Source organism: Rattus rattus, chromosome 18, assembly GCF_011064425.1.
Source record: "Rattus rattus isolate New Zealand chromosome 18, Rrattus_CSIRO_v1, whole genome shotgun sequence".
NCBI lineage: Eukaryota > Metazoa > Chordata > Mammalia > Rodentia > Muridae > Rattus > Rattus rattus.
In genome coordinates, this window is record NC_046171.1 from 1302170 (window position 1) to 1314149 (window position 11980).

Here is an 11980-nt window from a genome sequence, read left to right on the forward strand (position 1 = left end):
CAAGCTGCCTATGAACTCACAGAGATCCCCTTGCCTCTGCAAAAGCATGTGTCACCACCCCGGCTCCCATTTTTATTCTTGAAAATACAATGACATTTCTCCTCACTCGTTAGAACAGCCACTAGGTCACTATCCATCATTAATGACAAGTGCTGACCAGGATGGTCTGGTTGGAGCGCTTAGGCACTGACTGAGGAGCAAAAGCGAATGAACGGTCTGATGGGTCCTCAACAGGCTGTTGCTATGTCTGAGGGTGGAGGAAAGCGTCAGGTTTAGCAAACCCCACTGAAGTAAGGATGAGAAGAAGCCACGCGATTCTCCTTACATCCAGCAGTCTCGATGGGACGAATTGTGGCTATTGTCCTAGATACAACTGCAGCTCTTGTATGTTTTTCTTTTAAATTTATTTATTATATGTAAGTACACTGTAGCTGTCTTCAGACACACCAGAAGAGGGCAGCAGATCCCATTACAGATGGTTGTGAGCCACCATGTGGTTGCTGGGATTTGAACTCAGGACCTCTAGAAGACAGTGCTCTTTTTTTTTTTTAATTATTTATTTAATGTATATGAGTATACTGTCACTATTTTCAGACACACCAGAAGAGGAGGGCATCAGATCCCATTACAGATGGTTGTGAGCCACCATGTGGTTGCTGGGAAGAATTGAACTCAGGACCTCTGGAAGAGCAGTCAGTTTTCTTAACCGCTGAGCCATCTCCCCAGCCCCGAAGACAGTGCTCTTAACCGCGGAGCCTCTCTCCAGTTCCTGTATGTTTTTTTTTTTTTAGATTTATGTATTTATTTTATGTATATGAGTACACCGTAACTAGCAGTCTTCAAAACTTTTTTTTCTTTTTTCTTTTTTTCGGAGCTGGGGGCAGAACCCAGAGCTAAATCCCCAACCCCCAGTCTTCAAACTTAAACATAGGATAACCCTCTGAAGTAGGTCTACACTGCCAACACTTGGTCCCAGGTTCTCCATACTAGTGGGGCCCCAGCTGTGAGGTTCTGCCCTCTGAAGCATGGCAGGATCCCTTGCTGCCCACATGGAGGCCAGAATATATTTGATTTTACTTGCGCGGCGTGTGCACTCTATCTCGCAGACTCGGGAATCAGTAAAACCGGCAGCCCAAAGTTCAGGGGACTGGAAATTGGGCCTCCTGTGTAACAGTTGGCACAGCGAAGCCTACGCTATATCTAGAAGGCAATGGGCCGCCTCCTGGGAGTTAGCAGTCAGCCAACTCTCCAGTAGTTCCAAGTTAGTAAACCCACAAGGGAAAAGGGTTATAAACTCCTCCTCTGGGGGAGTCCAGAGTGGAAGCAGTGTGGCCCTGTTTCAAAACCACCAGCAGACCCTTCTGGGGCAGGCGCGTGCCAAGGCTGCTTGGACCCTGGAACACAGGCCAAGGTCAAAGGAGCAGGTCCTTGCTATGTCCTGGACTCCGCCATACAGGGAGGGAGGGGCTAGGGGTGAAAATAGGGTGTGGTCAAGATGAGGGCGGGGCCGAAGTGTGGGCGGGGAGTGTTCTGAACCTCTAGAGTCAGGCCTGATTGTGGTCTAGGAATGAATGAGTAGTCAACAGCCTTTTCAACACGGGAGGGAAGTATCATCTAACTGTCAGGGGTCACAACCGGGCTCTGAGTAACACCCACATCCTTTCCCACAAGGGCCAGGCAAGAGGAAGTTCTTCAGACCATTTTAGTCAGGACAAGTCAGGGACAGATTCTTTTCTTGAGTTGACCTGTCCTGAAGGTGAAAGGCAGCCGAGGGAAGCCTCAGTGGTTAAGAGCACTGGCTGTTCTTACAGAGGACCGAGGCTTGGTTCTCAGCATTCACCGGGAAGCTCATCACCATTCATAACTCCAACTCCAGGGCATCTGACGCCCTCTTCTGATTTCTGAGCGCAACAGGCACATATGCTGCGCCCAGACATCTGTGAAGCAACGCTCACACGTATAAAATTAAATTAAATCCCTAAAGAAGGAGGAAGAGGTGGCACAACTAATGGCAGGTCACAAGTCACCCTCAGTGAGAGGATACCTTTCTGGAACCGATGGATTGTAACCTGGAACGGTAAGCCAAATAAACCCTAAACAAATGCTTTTTTTTGGGGGGGAGGGGTTGGAGAGATGGCCCAGTGGTTATGAACACTGACTGCTCTTCCAGAGGTTCTGAGTTCAAATCCCAGCAACCACATGATGGCTCACAACGATCTGTAATGAGATCTCATGCTCTCTCCTGGTGGGTCTGAAGACAGCTACAGTGTACTTACATAAAATAAATAAATAAATCTTTAAAAAAAAAAAAAAAAGATCCGTTTTTTATTGTTTAATTTCTTTTCATAACCCAGTCATTGTGGTGCATGCCTCTAATCCCAGCACTCAGAAGGCAGAGGCAGATGGATCTCTGAGTTCGAGGCCAGTCTTGTCTACAGAGCAAGTTCCAGGATGGTCATGGCTATGCGGAGAAACCCTATCTTGAACAGTAAAGCATAAATAAATAAAAATGTTTATGCAACATATTTTGACCATGTTTCCCCCCATCAACTCTTCCTAGATGCCCCCCACCTCCCTATACATCCACCTATATGTTCTCCTTTAAAAGGAAAGAAACAACAAAAGAAACAGACACACACACACACACACACACACACACACACACACACACACACACACACCCACACAACAGGCCAATAAAACCAAACCAACAGGGGTTGGGGATTTAGCTCAGTGGTAGAGCGCTTGCCTAGCAAGCGCAAGGCTCTGGGTTCGGTCCCCAGCTCCGAAAAAAAGAATAGAAAAAAAAAAAAAAAAAAAAAAAAACAAACCAACAACAACAACAAAGCAAGACCAAGCTTCTCTGACGAGGGCTGGGTGAGCACAGATTTAATGGTATAGCAATGTGTCCTTATCACTCGTTCCATAGCTACTCCTTTAGCAGGATAATAGCATTGGATTTCCCCCTAGGCCCACATCCTGTTTAGCCTTGGGCTCTTGGCTACTTTAGCAGTGCCCGGTGTGGATCCCATCGCAACAAATCCAATCAAAAAGGTATAGTGAGCCATATTGGATTTGGGCCTGGCCGCTTTGTAACTGTATGACCACAGTAAAAGTCATGGGATTGTTGGACAGAGGCCTCTCCCATGTATTTACGGCACAGGAAGAAAAGACCAAGTAGTAAACACCCGGTGTCTCCACTGCACGACCTCTGCTGAGCCTGGCTGAGGCATGTGGAACCGACACACCTGGGCCACACCTGGGTGGTGGTCAATTTACTTCTGCCTTTTGCTTCCTCAGCCTTTATCCTTGAGATTTAGGCTGGTCTTCTCGGATTTCTCCCTAACTAGTTCAGGTCTTGTAGTCGGTCTTTTGTTGCCAGGTAGTCACGAGCCAGGTAGTCATGAGCCAGGGTTTCCCACTGTGCTTCCCAGATATTTTCTATCTGGAGAACTTGGGTATATAAGTGCTGAATAAAGCTACAGGAGTCTCTTCTTCTGCTCTCTCTCTCTCTCTCTCTCTCTCTCTCTCTCTCTCTCTCTCTCTCTCCTCTCTCTCTTCCTCTCCTGGCTTGACACGATAACCTGTGTGTGTGTGTGTGTGTGTGTGTGTGTGTGTGTGTGTGTGTGTGTGTGTGTTTCATCCCACAGGCTTTAAGCCGATTCTCGGTATGTGTCGGTGCTGGCGCCCGACAAAAAGGGGTTGGGAATAAAGAGGCTATGAATCTAAAGATGGGGGGGGGGAAGGTATTTGGAAGGGTTTGGAGGGAGAAAAGGTAAGGGAGACATGTTGTAATAAATCATAATCTCAGGAAAAAAATTGTTTCAGTGGCTTGGTTACACCCAGAACATTTTGTGCAGGCAGGTAAATGTTGTAGATCGCGGGGTTTGTAGCTTGGTTGAGGGTCACCTTTCTCCTCTAGTGGTGTGCAGAGTACCTTCCAGTACCATGAATGCTAGGCACTAGGGAAGAAGCTTCCTTAGGGTTAGCCTTGATTAGATTGTATCCGTCCTCCCCCCATGGATCGATCTCTCTTTCCTGCCCGATTTGGGATTCAGTGCACCCTCGGCAATGTAAGGGTTTCTTCTCCAGAGACCCACTGAACTGTCTACCTGGATGCTTCACAGGAACACCCTACACAGACTTGAGAACTAAAATTGTTTGCCCACAAGGTTAGGAAGAGTCATTCAAAACGTTCTCATTCCCAGTATTGCTGGGAAGGAGTCGATCAGTCCTTTTGCCCCAGTACCTTTGGCAAATGACCTAAAACTTCCTTTCTAGAAGCTGTAGCGTGTCTTCTCCCAGGTGTTGTAAATCATAGCGGAAGAGGCTGGCGGGGTAGGTCTGCTTCCCACACCCTCACTGAGCACACAAGCCTCCCTCACTGAAAACACAGGTTTTCTTACTTTTTTTTTTTTCTTTTCTTTTCTTTTTTTTCCGGGGCTGGGGACCGAACCCAGGACCTTGCGCTTCCTAGGCAAGCACTCTACCATTGAGCCAAATCCCCAACCCCGGTTTTCTTACTTCTTGACTGGTCACTTCCCCCTTCTGTGTCCTCCTGGCCTTTCTGGGTACCTAGTGTTTCTGCCTTGGTTTTCCTTGGTCAAGAGTTGACATTTCTTTTTCTTTTTTCTTTTTTTTTTTAAGATTTTATTCATATGAGTACACTGCAGCTGTCTTCAGACACCCTAGAAGACGGCATCAGATCTCTTTACAGATGGTTGTGAGCCACCATGTGGTTGCTGGGAATTGAACTCATGACCTCAGGAAGAGCAGTTGGTGCTCTTTAACAGCTGAGCCATCTCTCCAGCCCAAGAGTTGGCATTTCTTAACATGCTTGCCTATTTCCTAATTCCCTGTTGCACGCTTTCAAATAATGTTCCTTACAAGATGTTCCAACCTTGCATAATAGCCTTCCTATCTGCCGTCATGCCTTTGTTGCCTGGAGTTATTTCTGTTAGTCTATGAATGTTCCTTTTTATCTGGGAAGGAGGAGCTACGTAGCCCGGACTAACCTTGAACTCAAGGTTGACTCCCAAACTGGCCTTGATCTTGTACCCTCCTGTCTCAGTCTTCCCAGGGCTAGGATTAGACCACAGACATCACCACGATCTGGTTCTATTACTGACCCTCCAGATCCCTACAGACCTGCTGGGTCGGGGAAAACCAGGCTCCTTCACAGACTCAGGGCTACACCATGCTTAGTGAAAGCCTATATTTATGCCTGTAACCCTGGAACTGGAGTTACAAGTAGTTGTGACTGTAACTTCACAGTCTGGAACTCTGGAGAGGGCAGATTAGCTTGTTCGTGTGTGGGGAGCCCTTTCTGGTCTGCTCTTGCCAAATTTAGCCACCTGCTTGACTGAAGAAACACCCCTGATTCCCATCTATCACCCACCATTGCCAACAATGACCCTCACGTCCACTCCCACCAGATGCATGTCTCCAAGCTTCTGGCTTAAGATACAGTCAAGGGTCACCCTGAAACACAGGCTTTGCAAAATCAGTGCAGGACTCAATCAGGGCGAGGCTCTGCTCAGAGGTAGGCAGGCAGGGTGATTGAGGAGGGCTCTGTCTACAGACAACAGAAGCTATACCTGCCTCCAGCCACGTCGGGGGAAACTTTGCCCTTGCTCTGCAACGTGGACAACCTTTGAGATCGGCTAGGTTTGGTCTTGGTCTCGCCCGTCTTCCATTTTGCTTTGGGAAAATAAGCATGGTTATCAGAGGCAGTGAGTGATAAGACGACTTTGTGGCCCTCGAGAATCATCTCTGGGAGGAGGAAGGGGAGCAGGGATGGGCCGGGGTTAGAGGCAGAGAAGCTAGAGAAAAGTGACCGGAGGTGCCACAGGATCAGTGACGGTTGCTCCAGGGAAGTGACAGTGGGCAAGGAGAGAAGACAACTGGTGTGTGTGACGAAGAGTAGGTCTACGCAGGGACCAGAGATACTTCTGGGCAAGGAAGCAGAGGGACTAGCGTAGTGGGTTTAGCCTAAGGCTGCTTGTATTCTAATGTTAATTTGGGTCCCCCAAAACCGCACGAGAGAGACCCTGGCCCCTGTTAATTCTGATTGGTAAACAAAGATGCCAGCAGCCAATAACTGGGAAGAGAGTGGGCGGGGCTTAGGTTTCCCGGGCTTGGGACTACTACAAGGAAGGAGAGGGAGAGCCGCCATGCCTTAGAATAATGTGCAGGTGAGCCCGGCAGGGGATAACTGAGCCATAAGACGTGTGCTGGCCTCTGGAGCTAGTAGCAGCCCAGATGAAGGATAGTAAGTGATAATGCGGTTATGGATAGGAGGTGGATTCTAACAGCATGGAGGGTAGGCAGCTGCCCAGATATCGTGCTGCCTAAGGCTTATTAAGGTATAAGGCTCTGTGTGTCTTTCATCCGGCCACATAAATGGTCAAAGGAGGGTAAGAACCCCACACCAGGGGCTGGAGAGATGGCTCAGCGGTTAAGAGCACTGACTGCTCTTCCAGAGGTCCTGAGTTCAAATCCCAGCAACCACATGGTGGCTCACAACCATCTGTAATGAGATCTGATGCCCTCTTCTGGTGTGTCTGAAGACAGAGACAGTGTACTTATATATAATAAATAAATCTAAAAAAAAAAAAAAAAAAGAACCCCACACCAGGATTTATTAAAAATATTCGTGCTACAGACTAGTTCCCATAGAGAAGGGCAGGGGCCAGGGCTGGAGGCTCTGTCCTGGAGGCCTGTCGCTCAAGCAGGGCTGCTTCCCAGGCACCATCGCCAGCCCCTCCTGGGTAGAATGAGTCTAGTGGTACTGACGGGAGAGCCGGGACTGACTGCCACCTGCTCACAAGAGGGCATGCTTGGGCTGCTCACTGGGCAGAGGTGTGCTAAGGCTGCCTCTGCCGGACAGGCGGACATATGGAGCTGCAGACGCAGGCACCATGATTAGGAGCACTAGCTGCTCTTCCAGAGGTCCCAATTCCCAGCCAACACGTGGTGGCTCACAACCAACTCTAAGGGAATCTGATGCCCTCTTCTGGTAAGACAGTGACAGTGTACTCACATACATAAAAAATCATTCATATATATATATATATATATATATATATATATATACACACACATATATATATATATGAATGTATATATACACATATATATCTGTGTATATATATATATATATTCCCAGGACAGCAGGCATAAATGTAGTATACAGATGTGTGTGCAGGCAAAATGCTCATACACACAAAGTAGTAATGATCTTTAAAGACTCAAAACCATTTGTGGGGATTTCCATTTATTTGTTTGTTTTTTGGCAGGGTTTCTCTGTGTACCCCTGGCTGTCCTGGGACTCCTGTAGACCAGGCTGGCTTGAGTGCTCAGATTAAGGCGTCTGCCAACACTGGCCAGTAAACACAGACATTTTTCCAAGCTTAGTTTCCACGCCTTAAGGGTTTCTATCACTAAGATAAAACACCATGACTAAAAGCAAGTCGGGGAGGAAAGGGTTCGTCTCATCTCACACATTACAGCCTATCATTGGAGAAATCAGGACAGGGACTCAAGCAGAGGCTAAGGAGGAAAGTTGATTAACGGCTTGCTACAACCTTGAACGACCTGCCCAGAGTTGGCGTCACCCACATCAATCATTATCAAGAAAATGTCCCCAATGACTTTCCCACAGGCATTTTTCTTAACTGAGGACTCCGCTTCCGAAATGACTGTAGCTTCTGTCCAGTTGATATAAAACTAGCCGCGCAAGGCCCTGGGTTCGGTCCCCAGCTCCGGAGAAAAAAAAAAAACTTGCCAGCACACAGGGCAAACATCTATATACCTCACATAAAAATAAATAGAATATTAAAATCACCAACCACCAGGTGGCGCTGTGCCCTCACCGTTAGTACTGCAGCCTACAGAGTGAGCCGACCTTGAACGCTGTTTTTTGCCCCCACCCTACCCTCGGGAAAGATAAGGCGCTTACTCAAGAGGCTTTCCCCTATACTTGCCTCTTTGGTAGTGAGGCCAAGGGTGGCTCTCGGCTTGGCTGAATTACAGACTCATGGAAGCACCAACACTACCACCCCGGAAGGTTGGGGCACTTGTAGCTAAGCAACAGATGGGAATCAGCAGTCTGAGGACCTGAGGCACAGACCCAGCTCCCCTTCAAATTCCCTTCAAATCCTCACATCACTGATAATTTACGGGGGTGGGGAGGGGCGAGAAAGAGAGACAGAGACAGAGACACAGAGAGAGAGACAGAGAGGGAGGGAGGGAGATCAATCAGACTCTGGAGGGGGCGGGGACACTTTAAACTAACTCAGCAGAATTCTTGTCACAGAATTCCCCGTCACAGCACTTGGGAGGCAAAGGCCAGCCTGGTCTATAGAGTGAGTTCCAGGATCATCAGGTCTCCCCAGAGAAAACCTGTATTGAAAAACCAAAATAAAGGGCTGGAGAAATGGCTCAGCTGCTAAGAGCACTGGCTGCCCTTCCAGAGGTCCTGAGTTCAAATCCCAGCAACCACTTGGTGGCTCACAGCCATGGACACTGGCATCTACTGACGCCCTCTTCTGGAACTCAGGTGTGCATGCAGATAAAGCACTCATACAAAAAAATAAGTAAATCTGAAAAGAAAAATCAAACTAATAAAAACCTAAAATATACGAGGGTCAGGGACAGAGGCCAGGGCTGAGGCAAAATCTAGAGCCAGGGCTTGACTAGAGTTTGGGGAAATCTGCGCCCTAAACAAATGTGCGGGTTGGGGATTTAGCTCAGTGGTAGAGCGCTTGCCTAGCAAGCGCAAGGCCCTGGGTTCGGTCCCCAGCTCCGAAAAAAAAAAAAATGTGTGGAGGTCCTAATCTCAATATGGCACACAGAGGCAAGAGAAAGTCAAGTCTTGGCTATTTTGTCCTTTGTTTCTGAGACATGGTCTCCTGTAGTCGATGCTGTCCTGAATACTCTGTGCTCCTGCTCCATCCCATGTGATCGATTATAGGCCTGCTCTATCTGTCATCCAGCTTAGAGATGACGGCCTTTTAAACGGTTTACAGCCTGGAGAGGTGGCTCAGTGGTTAAGAGCACTGACTGCTCTTCCAGAGGACCTGAGTTCAAATCCTTCCCATGCAACCACATTTCACGACCATCTGTAATTAATAGGATCCAGTGCCCTCTTCTGGTGTGTCTGGAGACAGCTGTGATTTAAATAGTTTACAGTTTAATACAGGAACAGAAACTCTACACATTGTCCTGTACAGTAATTTTACACGATAAATGAACTGATCTTTCAAAAAAAAAATCCTGAGTGAAGTGGGAATGGAAGGGTTGGATGGTGTTTTGCTGGGGCAAACACACGAAGGAGTGTTTTGTTAAAGTGGACACAGGCGTGAAAGGCTCAGCAGACTCGTGAAGGAACGTTTAGCTGAAGCAGACACGGGAGAGAGAATGTTCTGCTAGAGCAAGCATGTGAAAGGACACGTGATGAAGGATTCTTGCTAACGACGTGTATTCGTCCACCTTACATTGCATGGTTGAGCTGCATTTGTGGAGACGCCATGAAGAGAAACATTCTACAGTTTGTTGTTGCTTCCAAGAACTCAGGCACACTGGATGCACGTGCTGGGGCAAGGAGAGTGGAGGACACGTGATGTTTGGAGGGTACAAATAGGACTGGACAGAGTGATGGAGGCTGAGCTTGGCTTGTTGGTACAGCTAGCTGTGCAACGCTTGTGAGTCTTGAGTCTTAGCTGATCTTTGCTTCTCTGAGAGCAGCACAGCCAAGAACTGGTGTTCCTGTTGGTCCCTCCTGCTGACTCAAGCTGAAGCTGAGGCCTGGCTGTCTCTGCTAGGTCGTGTCACCACTGTTGCTAACCCGACTCTACTGAACTGGACTGCTGGTGTATCCGTGAAATGTTTGTGAGTGGATCGAGCTGCCTCTGCCTGCTAACCTGGGAACCGAACTGCCGATTTCCAGACGACACAGGTGGGAGTTGCTCCAAAGAACCTTTCTTTTCTTTCAATTTTTTATTTTATTTTTAAGGGTTTGTTTGTTTGTTTTCCAAAGATGTATTTATATGAGTACACTGTCGCTGTCTTCAGACACACCAGAAGAGGGCATAGATCTCATTACAGATGGTTGTGAGCCACCATGTGGTTGCTGGGATTTGAACTCAGGACCTCTGGGAGAGCAGTCGGTGCTCTTAACCACTGAGCCATCTCTCCAGCCCTAAAGACACTTTTTAAAATGAAATCTGGGGGTTGGGGATTTAGCTCAGTGGTAGAGCGCTTGCCTAGCAAATGCAAGGCCCTGGGTTCAGTCCCCAGCTCCGAAAAAAAGAAAAGAAAAAAAAAAAAGAAATCTGACCATGGATTGCTCCCATGTGCACAGGGTTAAACCCATGTCAAGCCAGTTAAAGGAATGGCAGCTGGAGGCCTCAGATTCTTGTGGAAGTCTGGCTGAAGTGCACCTGTCGTCTGTCTTGGAGGGCACCAAGCAATTAAGAAGTGAAGTGTCATAGGTGACAAGGTTCAGTCACCTCTGGGGTTAGTTCCATTTACAACTTCATACAGGCAAAACACACTCTGTATAAAATTAAGGTAAGCCTGAATAGGCAAACCTTCCTAGCTCAGCAGAAGCAGATGTTTCCTCATATGGCCACTAGGTGGCACTAATGGCCTGGTCAAGAAGGCCACTCAGTTAAGTTCAGGACTACCGTGGGCAGTCCGTGGATTCTGATGAAGGAGACAAACCACCCACAGACAGACAGGAAAAAGAGATGCCTTGACAACCGCGTGAGAGGGGTCAGAAAGTGGGGCGAGTGACGGCTCCAGGGACAGGAGACCAGCTAGACTCACTGACAAAGTGAAGCAGAAATACTATGGGTGGTGGATGGCTGAGGTTATACAGGAAGTCCAAGCGAGTGGAAGGAAAGGGTGGCTGGAGACTGTCCTGGGCACCTCCCTCCCCCAACAACAATCAAAACAAAAGCCCAAGGGTCTCCTCAAAGAGCCTGTCTACGGGGATGGCTTCGAGGGGCCAGGATCTGAGCTCAGGACCTAGGTAGGAGCAAGCTAGAGTAAAGAGAAGGGGTTCAATTTCATGGAGGTCCATGGTCGCTGTAAAAGGCAGTGGGGCCTTGACTGGGATCCTCCTTGGACCTGTCTAGAGAAGCATCCTGGTGCCAATGGACTCTTTATTGTCCTTCCAGGATTCCCAAGCTGAGACACAGTGCACCAGAGCTGCCCTGTGAGAGAGACCAGTCCAGGGCTGGAAAGGGCTGGAGTTGGTCCCTCTCTCCATTTTGGGGAAGAGAGGTCATCTGGGGAGAACTGTGTGGAACCCATATCAGTGTGTCCATTGGGTAGAATCTGGCATCACCTGAGCAGCTCATTGCAAATTCCGGCCCCGCCCCTGCCAACCACCAGCACCAAGAATGGTAGATTCTAGGGGGCTCCCGCTCATCCTCAGTGACTTCCCCCACCAGAACATTTCATAAGGACAGTAGCTGGATGCTCCCATCCCTCCCTCTGGGAACGCCCCTCCCCCTCCATGATAAACATGGACCAAGTGCATGCGCGTGCCCACACACACACACACGCTCACAGATACTCACACTCACTCAGGCACAGCCCTGCTTTGTGTGTCTGAGTTTTAGTGTGCGGTTCCGAACCCATGCTTTGAGTCCTTCCTCTCCCAGCGCACCCGCCTTCCACACTGGAAAGTCAAGTGGGACTGCCGCACTCGGTCTCTGAGCCAGGATGCTCAACTACCCCCTGGGACGCTGGTTCCACACCGAGATTTTCAAATGCAACTGGGTGCTACTGTGGCATATGCCTTTAATCCCAGCATTTGAGAGGCAGAGGCAGGGGTCTCTGTGAGTTTGAGGCTAGCCTGGTCTACATAGTGAAACCATCAAGTGCTTCTATGGCATTGAGATCACCCCCTGTTCTCCCCTGCCTCTGGCCCTCCATGGCACAGACAGCTGCTCACTCGCTCGTGTGTCAC